At 51.8% G+C, this 12,723-nt stretch overlaps 1 protein-coding gene across 1 annotated transcript in view; it reads right to left on the reverse strand.

The window, feature by feature from the left end:
* Window positions 1-7,620, reverse strand: part of LOC118094179 (polyamine-transporting ATPase 13A3) — a 50,182-nt gene extending 42,562 nt beyond the window's left edge. The window contains exon 1 of the mRNA XM_060281950.2: window positions 7,447-7,620. The gene's annotated coding sequence lies outside the window, so the exon portion shown is untranslated. The remainder of the gene's footprint in view (window positions 1-7,446) is intronic.
* Between the last annotated feature and the right edge of the window lie 5,103 nt (window positions 7,621-12,723).

Raw genomic sequence — 12,723 nt, forward strand, 5'->3', positions numbered from 1 at the left:
TATAAGCCATACCCCGAAAATAAGACATAGTGATAGGCGCAGCAACAATGCCGGCCGTGGCAGGAGGAGGAGGAAAAAAATAAGACATCCCTTGAAAATAAGCCATAGTGTGTTTTTTTTTGAGGAAAAAATAAATATAAGACATGTCTTATAATATGAGAAACACGGTAGCTGAGTCGGTAGAGCACGGGACTCTTAAACTCAGGGCCGTGGGTTCGAGCCCTACGCTGGGCAAAAGATTCCTGCATTGCAGGGGGTTGGACTAGAGGACCCTTGGGGGTCCCATCCAACTCTCCAATTCTATGCTCTTGCAGCCCTGTTTCCCAGTTGGGGCAGGCACGGCAGAGGAAGTTCCCCGCCCACCCCTCGAGAGGAACTGCTCTTCCACAGAACCGCTCCTGGGAGGGGCGAGACGGAGTTTTGATTTCGTGAGCGGCTTTTATCGCTCATCTGCAGCGCAACGGCTTTCCCTCGGGGGGGCACAGATCCGGCAGTTGGGCTTGGGCTGGGCGCTGGGAGCTGAGCTCAACCCCCTCTCCCGCCCCCCTTCTTCTGTTCTGCTGCCAGGACACCTGGGTTCTCTGGGCAGGTCTGAGTGGGCAAGGCAGCCAGGCAGCCGAGGGAGCGCCAAGAAGCCAGGCGGGGTCTCCCGGCAGGTTAAGGCAAGATGCGCAGCAAGATGACTCCAGCTTCTCCGCTGGCAGCCCTTCGCAGGAGGAACTGGCGACTCCGAACAGGAAGCTCCCTTATACTGAATCAGACCACTGGCCCACCTAGTTCAGCAGCAGTGGCTCTCTGGGGGTTTAGAGGCTGGGATCCCTCCCAGTCCTACCCGGAGAGGCCCTCGGGGATTGAACCTGGCCTTTTCTTGTCAGGGATTCTGTAGCCGAGACTCTTAAACTGTGGGGGGTTGGGTTAAATGATGGCCAGGGTCCCTTCCACCCTATGATTCTATGGTTCTAGGAGTTTTTAACAGCAGGCAAGTGGGCATGCCTTTACATGACCAGTTCCTCTTAGGAAGCACCCAGAGCTTGACAAGGAGCCTGCAAACGGATGGGATGATAAAGAATGTGAGACGAGCCGGGTTCAGCATCTGACCAGGTGTCCATTATGGGAACCCACAACAAGCAGGATCTGAGCCTTCTCCCCTCCTCTGGCAACTGGCGCTCGGAAGCACGACTGTGGAGGGAGGCAGAGCGCAGCTATCCTGGCTAGTAGCCGTCAATAGCCCTCCATGAAATTATCCAATCCTCTTCTAAATCCACCCAGGTTGGCGGCTGCCACGGCCTCCTGCGGGAGGGAGTTCCACAGTTTAACAATGTGCTGCTTCCTGTTATCTGCCCTGAATCTTCCAACATTCAGCATTCAAATTCTAGTCTCATGAGAAGGGGGTGAGAAAACAACAACCCTCTATCCACTTTCTCCATGCTGTGCAATTTTACAAACTTCCGTTGTGAAATCCAAGCGACCACCCTCGTGGCGCCAGGGAGCAGGCGCTTAAGAATGTGCCCCTCCGAACTTCGCCGGCTCCAGGCAGGGAAGCCTGGCGAGGTTTAAACATGGCAAACACACCTGTTCCAAGAGGCAGGGGGCTGATAGCATCCTTCCCACAGGTAAGGGCAGGGCAGGGCAGGCAGCTGTGCAGTCAAGGCCTCGGGGTTCCTCAGGGTTTTGTCAAGCAAGCAAGATTCCATCAGCACAGGCCTGATGAAAGCCCAGTGTATCTCTTGGTTTGAACCCAGGGTGCTGTGTGACTGTCCGCCTAGCTGAGTAGTGTGATGCAGCAGCTAAAAAAGCCAATGCAATTCTGGAGCAATTCAATAGGAGTATCTAGATCTAGGGAAGTAATAGTACCACTGTATTCTGCTCTGGTCAGACCTCACCTGGAGTACTGTGTCCAGTTCTGGGCACCACAGTTCAAGAACGATACTGACAAGCTGGAACGTGTCCAGAAGAGGGCAACCAAAATGGTCAAAGGCCAGGAAATGATGCCTTATGAGGAACGGCTTAGGGAGCTGGGTATGTTTAGCCTGGAGAGGAGAAGGTTAAGGGGTGATATGATAGCCATGTTCAAATATATCAAAGAATGTCATATGGAGGAGGGAGAAAGGTTGTTTTCTGCTGCTCCAGAGAAGCGGACACGGAACAATGGATTCAAACTAAAAGAAAGAAGATTCCACCTAAACATTAGGAAGAACTTCCTGACAGTAAGAGCTGTTCGGCAGTGGAATTTGCTACCAAGGAGTGTGGTGGAGTCTCCTTCTTTGGAGGTCTTTAAGCAGAGGCTTGACAGGCATATGTCAAGAATGCTTTGATGGTGTTTCCTGCTTGGCAGGGGGTTGGACTGGATGGCCCTTGTGGTCTCTTCCAACTCTATGATTCTATGATTCTAGAGCCAACAGGGCTTCAGGTTCTACCCAGTCCTGGCCAAACTTCAGGAACGACAGTGGAACTGACTTCCTCAAAAGCGGGAGGACTTTCTTCCATATTTTTAAAGGTTTTTAAGCAGAGGTTGGATGGCCTCCTATCAAGGATGATTTAGTTGCAATTCGCGCATTGCACTCAGTGTTCGAAATTCCCTGGGCGCCAGGCGGGTTTTGCTACTGGCACAGGACCAAATGCAGAGCATTGTTTTCTGCACGGCCGTGAGAATCACGGACCCCTTGCTGGGCATCTCAGTCTTCCACCATCATCACATCAAGGAAAATAAGGAGAGGGCTGGGTGCAGATCTACGCGACTGCTGCAGCCATTCCACTCAAATGGAATTCACGGACCACAGTTTAGAAACCTCTGCCCATAAGTCAAAACCATTTCCATGGTGTGTGTTTCTCCTTCTTACATCCGGGGACAAGTGAACTGTTGTAAGAGACAGTCAAGCAATGTAGCTGAGGTCATAGAATCGGAGGACTTTGGCACTGGAAGGGACCTCGAGGGTCATCTAGCCCAACCCCATGGTGAACGGACGTCCCATTGTGGTTTGAGGTGCCATTTGGCGGTTAGCTTATATACCTGAGTTCCTAACGCTGACTGCAAGGGGGGTTGGACTAGATGACCTGTGGTTCCCCTTTCCCCATGCCTGCTTGACGTGTGCTGCCTTGACTTGAGGGCAGGCCGCTCGGGCCTCAGCAACAGCCCCCTTTTCTCAAGAGGTGCTCAGACCCGCCAGAGGGCACGGGTGACGCCCTCTTACACTGTTCGGAAAGTGGAAATCCACAGCTGCCTTTCCTACCTGGGGGGAGAGGCAGCGCCTCTAGAGCTAAGCCTCAAACTAAGCCTCTCTGATGAGCCACGAGCTCAGAACAAGCAGCACAGTTTCCTTTTCAGTCCTCGGTTTGGGCTGCTGGCACACTTATCAGCCGCCTGGGAAGGAAGACCCAGGTAGAGGCTCCACACCTTGCCAAATGCCTGCTCACAGCTGAGGCGGAGATGAGCCTCCCCACCTCTCACCAGTTTGCACCGTGTGAACCAGGCAATCGGTAAGGGTGGGGGTACGCCACAAGAAGCTCAACATCTGAAGCTCAACATCAAAAAAACCAAGATCATGGCCACTGGTCCCATCACCTCCTGGCAAATAGAAGGGGAAGAAATGGAGGCAGTGAGAGATTTTACTTTCTTGGGCTCCTTGATCACTGCAGATGGTGACAGCAGTCATGAAATTAAAAGACGCCTGCTTCTTGGGAGAAAAGCAATGACAAACCTAGACAGCATCTTAAAAAGCAGAGACATCACCTTGCCGACAAAGGTCCGTATAGTTAAAGCTATGGTTTTCCCAGTAGTGATGTATGGAAGTGAGAGCTGGACCATAAAGAAGGCTGATCGCCGAAGAATTGATGCTTTTGAATTATGGTGCTGGAGGAGACTCTTGAGAGTCCCATGGACTGCAAGAAGATCAAACCTATCCATTCTTAAGGAAATCAGCCCTGAGTGCTCACTGGAAGGACAGATCCTGAAGCTGAGGCTCCAATACTTTGGCCACCTCATGAGAAGAGAAGACTCCCTGGAAAAGACCCTGATGTTGGGAACGATTTGAGGGCCCAAGGAGAAGGGGACGACAGAGGACGAGATGGTTGGACAGTGTTCTTGAAGCTACGAACATGAGTTTGACCAAACTGAGGGAGGCAGTGGAAGACAGGAGGGCCTGGCGTGCTATGGTCCATGGTATCATGAAGAGTCGGACACGACTAAACGACTAAACAACAATGCCACAAGAGCTTCTCTCCTGGGGGTCCCACCCAGAACACCCCCAGTTCTGCTGCTCCAGGCCTCCTTGGTCCCTCTGCCTTCGTCATGTACCGCGACGTCCTAACACAGCCTTGCATTTAAGCACTAGCCTGGTAGCCACAGGTGGGCCTGGCGCAACGGGGGGGGGGGGGAAGCGCTCCTTCCTTTCTCTGCTCCCAGCTCAGGAACCCAGCAGCATTCTGCAACAGTTGGGAGGGTTGGAGCCATTTGCCCTCCTAAAAACATCAGGAGAGCCATGTTGGATCACGGCAACATCATCCTGATCTCACAGTGGCCGGCCAGATGCCACAAGTAGGATTTGAGCGCAAGTGGCAGCCGTCGATTGCCCCCCCACTTCGTCCATGAATTTGTCTAATCCTCTCTTTTAAAGCCATCTGGGTTGGTGGCCATCGCTGCTGCCTCCTGCAGCAGGGAGTTCCATAGTTTAACCATTTGCTGGTCTTCGGTCCAACGCATTGGGCAGGGCACCTATAAAACCTATAAAGCTACTTGAAAAGGCCGCATTCCCTCCTATGAACCTGCCTGGGTACTGATATTTGAGGGGGAGGGCTTTCTCTCAGTCCCACCCCCCTCTCGGTCCCGCTTGGTGGGGATGTAGGAGAGGGACTTATTGGTGGCGACTGCTCCAGACAACTTTGGAACTCCCTTCCTGGAAAAGTCAGACGGACTCCCTCCTCGTCCTTCGTCGGCAGGTGAAAACCTCCTTATTCCAAGCGGCTCTGAGGAACGAAATGCTTTCAACGCCGTGCTGTGTTTATTGTAATTATCTGTAGGTCTCAAATAGGTATTTTATATTTATACATAGTTTTAATTCTATTAATCCTTAATTGCTTTTTAATGACTCCCCTGCCCACAGTAATATTTTTAGCTGTTCCTATTTTTGTCTGTAAGCCACCTGAGTCCCTGTCTGGAAACAGACGGGGTGCAAATAAAGATACAATAACAACAACAGTTAAGTCTTGCTCTGAAGCCATCCAAACGCTGCACAATGCACAGTGCCTGCTGCCATGTGACGGCAAAGGTTGCAAAGAAGGTTCATTTTGCTGCTTGAACTTCATCTTCTAGTAGCCAGCAAGCGGAGTTATTTCGGACAGTCCAGAGATCACCGACTCCCCCAGCGGGGGAGAGACCTCCAAAGCGCTCGAGGACTGGCTGTGGCCAACTGGCTACACATTTTGAGGATGAAGCTGCTCAGCGACCTAATTTCCGTTTGATGTGTCCAGCGCTTCAGTAGGCGATGTGCTGCGCAGGTTTTCTTAGCTCATGCGATCAGCTGAGGCCGCAATACTTCCGAACGTCCGCCCTTAGGGCTTATTAAATCTGGCAGAAGGAGCCTGGTGCCATGGTTCAGCCTCTCCGGAAGCAATTGGCTCTGAACCCTTTGGACTGGAGTAGCTATCATCCAGACACAAATACCCGCTTCTTGGGGGAGCTGCAAGCATTCTGGGATGACACAGATGATCTGCATCTGTTCGAATCTGTGTTCCGGCCTGGACACAAGTTATCCTTGGTTGTCCTAGAGAGTGACCTTGCTCCTTGCTTCTCGATCTTCCTCTGACTTCCGATGCAATTACGCTATGGGGTGTCGCAGGGCATGTAAGAATATAGGGACAGTCCTGCCGGATCAGGCCAATGGCCCATCTGGTCCAGCACCTTGTTCTCTCAGTGGCCAACCTATGGGAAACCTGCAAGCAGGATTCGAACACAAGAGTCCCTCTCCCCTCTCCCAGCAACTGGGATCCGGCCCTCCCCTCCTCCTTGGATTTGTCCCATCCTCTTTCAAAGCTCTCCATCCCAGCTTCCTGAGGGAGGGAGTTCCGTAGTTCAGCTATGCGCCGGCACAAAGCTACCCTCAAAGCTATTGAATACCTACAGGAAGCCACTGGGAACAATCATTAGGGGTTTGGGGCTAGGGCTGTACGCTGACAACACCCAGCTCTATTTCTCAATAACACCTGAATCACGAGGGGCCGTGCAGGCCTTGGATGCGGTGGTGCAAGAGGCAAGGAAAAATAAGCTGAGCTTGACTCCTGGCCAGATGGAGGCACCGTGGGAAGAGCGTCCGAGAAATTGGCCAATTTCCTTCCCCGGTCACACTCACGCCGAAGGAGGAGGCACGCAGCCTAGGATCTGCTTCAAGACCCAGCTCTGCCACTGGAGGCCTAGGCAGTCCCAGTAACTTTTATCCGCTGCGACTGGTGCAACACATACGGCCGTTCCTGGACCGCACTAGTTCAGGCGTCGGTGACTTCAGGGCTTGATTACTGCAACGCGTTCTGCGTGGGGCTGCGCTTTGCACGATCTAGAAGCTGCAGCTAGCACAGAATGCTGCAGCGCAATTGCTGAAGCCTCGTCAGCTCAAAGCACCTGTGCTCCCAGACCTGCGCTGGTTTCTGATTTGCTCCGGGGCTAAGTTTGAGGTGTGGCTATTAGCATATAAAGCCCTTCGACAACCCGGGGACCAGTTTACCTGCGAGGTCGCCTGACCCCACATGCACCCACTTGACCACTTACTCTTTGATCAGGACTTACACTTTGGAACTCCCTGCCTAGAGATATCTGGAAGGGACCTTCACTGTATTCTCTTTCGGCACCTGCCTAAAGCGTTTCCTCTCTTTTTTTAGCTACTGCTGACTTTTGAACGTTGCTATGCACCTGCTTTTGACTTGTTCTTTAATGAGCATATAATTCTTTATAAAGAATTATATTCTTTATGTATTATCGTAAACTGCCTTAGAAGTTTTCGTATGGCCATGTAATAAAGGAACAGAATCCCCCCAAAAAACAAAAACAGGAGCGGCAAGTGGGTTGAGCTAAAACCTGAGGGGCTACGTTTCTACTATCGGGGAGCCACCCCAGCGTAACTTCATGGGGCGGCTTTTGAACCGCTGCTTCGTTGCCACCTGTCAGGGGGTGGACTGGATGACCCTGAGGAAGAAGCTCCCCTTCCAGCCCTCCTCTTCCATCCTCCCTCTCTTTGCCACTTCAGGTCTCCACCACATCTTCCTGGGGCCTGGTGCTGGTGCGGCAGCAACCCCGCACTTCCCCCCCCCCGCCCCACTGCTCTTCAAGGTAACGCGTTCCCACGTTACGCACGCAAACACGCGAGGTAGCCTGGCCCGGCCCCCTCCCCTCCCACGTGACCGAACCCCGCCTGGCCCCGCCCCTCGCTCCAGCCGGCCTCCCCGCCCCGCGCGACTTACCCGCTCCGGACTCATCACATCACCAGCGGCGGGTGGGGGAGGGGTCGCGGAACAGGGGGCGGGGCCTAGAGGGGAGGGGGGGAGACCAGGAAAAGCTCTCGCGGCGGCCTGAGGAGAAGAGAGAGGGAGCGGGTCGCCCAAGCCAGGCAAGGAGGAGACCTCCCAAGGGCCGCCGGGAAAAGCAGCGCGAGGCGGCCAGGCGCATGCGCTTCTTCTTCTTCCTCCCCCTCCTCCTCCTTTCCGTCGCCTCTCTCCCCCCGCTTTCCCTTCCCAAATCCGGCGCATGCGCCTACTGCTCTCATTTACATCCGCCCCGGCTTCCTTTCCTTCACGCGCAGCCTCCGTCGAGAGACTTTTCCCGCCCTTTCTCCCCGCTGAGCATCATGGGAAGCGTAGTCCTTTCCCTTCACGAGCCTCCCTCAGCGATTCCAGAGGGGGTGGGGGCGTTGTTTTCAACGGCTGCTGGTTTTCATCTCCTTGAAGTACTATTTAATACCAGAGCTTAATTTATGAAAAATAATAGAAAATGTAATTTTTATTTTATTTTATATTCTCGTGGTTTCTTTTTTAAAGGTCAAGAAGAGGCGTACTGTATAGTTTTTGCTAATTAAAATAACAAGCCCTGTCCAGACCTAAACAGACTAGATTTGTGTGTGTTTCAGCTGCTGCTGCTGATTTTAATCTCTTTTTAAAAAATACTTTTAATTCCTGCTTTTAACTCTCTCTGTGTGAATATATGCGCATATATAGAGCGAGTGTGTGCATATTACATAAATGCACCTCAACATGGGGAAGAACTTCCTGACAGTAAGAGCTGTTCGGCAGTGGAATTTGCTACCAAGGAGTGTGGTGGAGTCTCCTTCTTTGGAGGCTTGACAGGCATATGTCAAGAATGCTTTGATGGTGTTTCCTGCTTGGCAGGGGGTTGGACTGGATGGCCCTTGTGGTCTCTTCCAACTCTATGATTCTACATATATATATCTATCTGTATATATGTATGTATATTTATAGGATGGGAGATGAATGCATCAAATTTTTAATATGTAATGTTTTACTATGTTTTTATATATCCTGTCAACCGCCCAGAGTGGCTAGGGAAACCCAGCCAGATGGGCGGGGTATAAATAATGTTGTTGTTATTATTATTTATTTATTTATTTATTTATTAAATTCGCAGAGCTCAGGCAGCTGTCCATCAAGGATTCTCCAACTGCAAGTCCTGCAGCAAGGGGCTGGACTAGATGTCCCTTGGGGGTCCCTTCCAACGCTACAGCCCTATGAAGTAATAAATGCCACAAAGCCGACACAAGAGGGAAGCCGTTTTTCTCCGGTTCCCGTTTATTCTCCGGCTGCGCAACCAGAAGAGACCCTCCTTGCCCCACGTGGCGATGCTTCTTCTCCTGCTCTGGTCTAGCGCTCCGACGCTCTCCGCTTGGGGCTGCGCCGTTTCCTTCTGTCCTGCACGACCTCCCACAGCCGGTGCCGGATAACTTGGAGGATGCTGGAGACCTCGCGCAGCAGGGATTCATCCAACCGGGTGTCTTGGTCTGCGGCTGCTTCTGCGCCCTGCGTGGGGAAGGGGGCCATCATGGCTGAGTGGGCATGTCACCTGCCTGGCATGCAGAAGGACCCCGGTCCAATCCCCAGCAGCACCTCTAGGCAGGGCTGCAAAAGACTCCCTTTCTGAAACCCTGGAGAGCTGCTGCTGCTGCCAGTCAGTGTGGGCACTACCGAGCTGGATGGACCAATGGCTCTGATTGGGAAAAGTCTGCAGCTCGACGAGAGAGCACCTGCTTGGCATGCAGAAGGACCCGGGTTCAATCCCCAGCAGCGGCGCTAGGTAAGGCTGGGAAAAGCGCTCTGGCCTTAAACCCTGGTGTGCCAAGCTGCCAGCCAGTGTGGGCAATACTGGTACCAGTATGGACCAAGAAGGCAGCTCTGTTCCCAGGTTTATCCCTAGAGAAGCGCAAGGGCTCAGCCTTGGAATGCAGGAAATAGGTCATAAAGGGGACGTTACCTTTGACATGCCTCCGAAGAAGTGCAGGAGGCTTCCATCTTTCAACCAGCAAGGTAGAAATTGAGCCAGGGAATATAACCTGTTTTTCAGGGCAGCAGCCCAGTCCTGGAACATGCGAGATTAAAAAAGAGATTTTTGTTTCTCCCCTGAGCTTAGGTAGAGTGCCTTGCGCAGCCCTAGACAGTAGACTGCACAGCAGGGAAAGGATTTATGGGGTGGGGGTCAGGGGCAACCTCCAGGGACGCACGTCTCCTTAGAATTGTAGAATTTGAAGGGTTATTTGGGCCCAGCTTCTGCAATGCAGAAATCACAGCTATTGAGTGGCACAGCAGTTGCAACCCCCGGTTTGCGCAAATTTCCCTTCACTCTCCCAGTAAGCAGGTGAGTGGTTCTCCCTTCCTGTCTTCTGTCTTACTAGAAGTCCCAGAACATCCTGAAGGCAGAGAGGAGGGAGTGTCAGAGCAGATATGGGGGAAAGAGCCTTTCACCCTCCCTGATCTCAACTGAATAAAGGAATAGATAAGAATAATATTCCATAATAACATGAGAAGAGCCCCATGGATCAAGCCAGAGTTGCCAGCCTAGTCCAGCATCAGTCAGGTGCCCTAGTGGGAAACCTGAAAAGCAGGATCTGAGCACAAAAAAACCTCCCTGCCTGTGGTTTCCAGCAACTGGTATTCCGGACCTTGGCAGTGGAGGCAAAGCATTATTACTTATAATCTCAATAGTAGCCGTTGTGGCTAATAGCCCTCAATAGCCCTCTCCTCCTTTAATTTGTGCAGACCTCTTTTAAAGTCCGTCCCCCGCGGGAGTGAGTTCCACAGTAACTCTGTTTTTTGTGAAGACAGACTTTCTTTTATCTGTCCTGAATCTCCCAACGTTCAGCTACATGGGATGTCCATGAGTTCTGGTGTTAGGAGAGAAGGAGAAAGATATTTTTTCCTCCGTCCGCTTCCTCCACAGGTGGTTAAAACATGGTTCCGGCACGGCCTACGAAGGCATGGAGTAGACATTTAGAACAAAAACAAGGGGGGTGTATTATTCACCCTGCCTACGAGTCTGGCCACACACAAAATTGACAGGCTGACGGTTGAAAGGCAAAACAAAAAGATAAGTACTTCCCCAGACAACGTGCAATTATTCCTGGGGATTCACTGCCACCAGACGCTGTGATGGTCAGTAGCATAAATAGTTTTCTGGACAGAGCTAAACAAACACATGGCGGGCGGCTGAGCCTTCCCATGGAGAGCCAGCGCTGCAACTTCCCTTTCAGAGATAAGCGAAGGCATGTCTCAACAAGAACAGGAAATTGAGATTGCCACCATGTTGGCTGGCTGCAAGAAGAGGTGTGGACCAGGAATGAAATGTTGGGGGCACAGGTGGAGAGCTCAGCGAAGATGTTGTCAACCTGGTGTGCAGCAGCCATGGAAAAGGCAAATTCCATGCCAGGGATGGTTAGGGAAGAAACCGAAAACAAAACTGCCAATTTCATAACTCCATTATACAAGCCTATGGTGTGACCACATTTGGACTACTTTGTAGAGTTCTGGTTGCCTCACCTCAAAAAGGATACTGTCGAGTTGGGGAAAGGGTTCAGAAAAGGGCAACCAAAATGATCGAGGGGATGAAGCGACTCCCTTGGAGGGGAAGTTACAGCGTTCGGGGCTTTTCAGTTTAGAGAAAAGGAGAGTAAAGGGGGGGAAATGGTAGAGGCGGAGAAAGAAGATAGGGAAAAGTTTTTTCTCTCATAATTCAGGAACATGTGGACGCCCAGTGAAGCTGAGCATTGCAAGCAGTATTAGTAATTCAGATGTACGAGCTAAGCACCAGATGGCACCTTGAATCTAGGTTATGGTCACCACAACGGAATGTCTGTTCACCAGGGGGTTGGACTAGATGATCCTCAGGGTCCCTTCCAGCACTAAATTTATATGATTCTATGATCTCAGCTGCATTGTTTGACTGTAGCTCACTCTTGCAACAATTCACTTGTCCCAGGATGCAAGAAGGAGAAACACGCACAGTGGAAATGGAAATGCTATTAACTATGGACTAAGGCAGAAGCTTTTAAACTGTGGTCACCAACCTGGTGCCCAGAAATCTCCATGTCGACGCAACTGGACTCGCACCAGTAGCAAAATGCATCTGGTGCCTGAGGAATTTCAAAAACTTGATTGGGAGATTCAGGGCAGATAGAAAGTCCTTCACGCAGCACAGGCTTAAACTGTGGAACTCGCTTCAACTTGGATGGCTTTAAAAGCAGATTAGAGGAATTCCTGGAGGAGGAGGAGGAGGAGGAGGAGGAGGAGGAGGAGGAGGAGGAGGAGGAGGAGGAGGAGGAGGAGAGGACTATCAACGGCTCCTAGCCACAGTGGCTCAGCTCTGTGGAGGCAGCAATGCTTCAGAATGGGCCACTGGACTGATCCATCAGCCAGACTTTTACAGAACCTCCAGGTCCCAAAGCAGTCTATCTCAATTCTTAGATTCTTTGGGGCATTTGGCCACTGTGAGACCAAGGTGTTGGACTAGAAGATGATGGGCCCCTTTGGCCTGATCCAGCAAGGCTTGCCTCGCGTTCTCATTGTAAGAGGTGCTTTGCTTGAGCCCTTACGCCACCCCAGACTCACCCTTTGCCCTTTGGAGAGGAAGATACAAATGAGGGTGAGGGAGCCTGAGAGGACCACCAGCAGCGGCAAGGTGCAGTCATCGCTGGCTAGCCAGCCCCCACCAATCCCAAGGGAGCAGGCTTCCTCCTGCGGTTCTCCCTGATCCGGGTCCAGCTCGCTGACCCTCTGCCTCCTCGAGTGGGCAGGGGTCACCATGATCCAGGCTAGGAAGAACAAGGAGGAACGCCACAGCCCCATGATTCCTGCAGGGATATTTGCGGCAGATAGCCGGTTGCTAGGGAACAGTTTCCAGGGAGACCGTAGTTTGAAGCTTCCGTGGACCAGTATGGGACAAAGTCAAGGGACAAAATCTGGAACTGGGGTGGTGTTAGGCTGAATACTTCTACTTCCCACCGCACATCCTGTTGTCCGGCACCAGGATGACCGGTCACCTGGCTGAGCTTTTCTGGGGAGCTACTAGCCCAGCCACCCCCAAACTGCGGCCCTCCAGATGTTTTGGCCTACAACTCCCATGATCCCTAGCTAACAGGACCAGTGGTCAGGGATGATGGGAATTGTAGTCCAAAACATCTGGAGGGCTGAAGTTTGGGGATGCCTGTACTAGCCCAATGGTATTTCCTATGGATTTAGGTT

The sequence above is a fragment of the Zootoca vivipara genome, chromosome 12, assembly GCF_965207765.1.
Source record: "Zootoca vivipara chromosome 12, rZooViv2.hap1.1, whole genome shotgun sequence".
NCBI classification, from domain to species: Eukaryota; Metazoa; Chordata; class Lepidosauria; order Squamata; family Lacertidae; genus Zootoca; species Zootoca vivipara.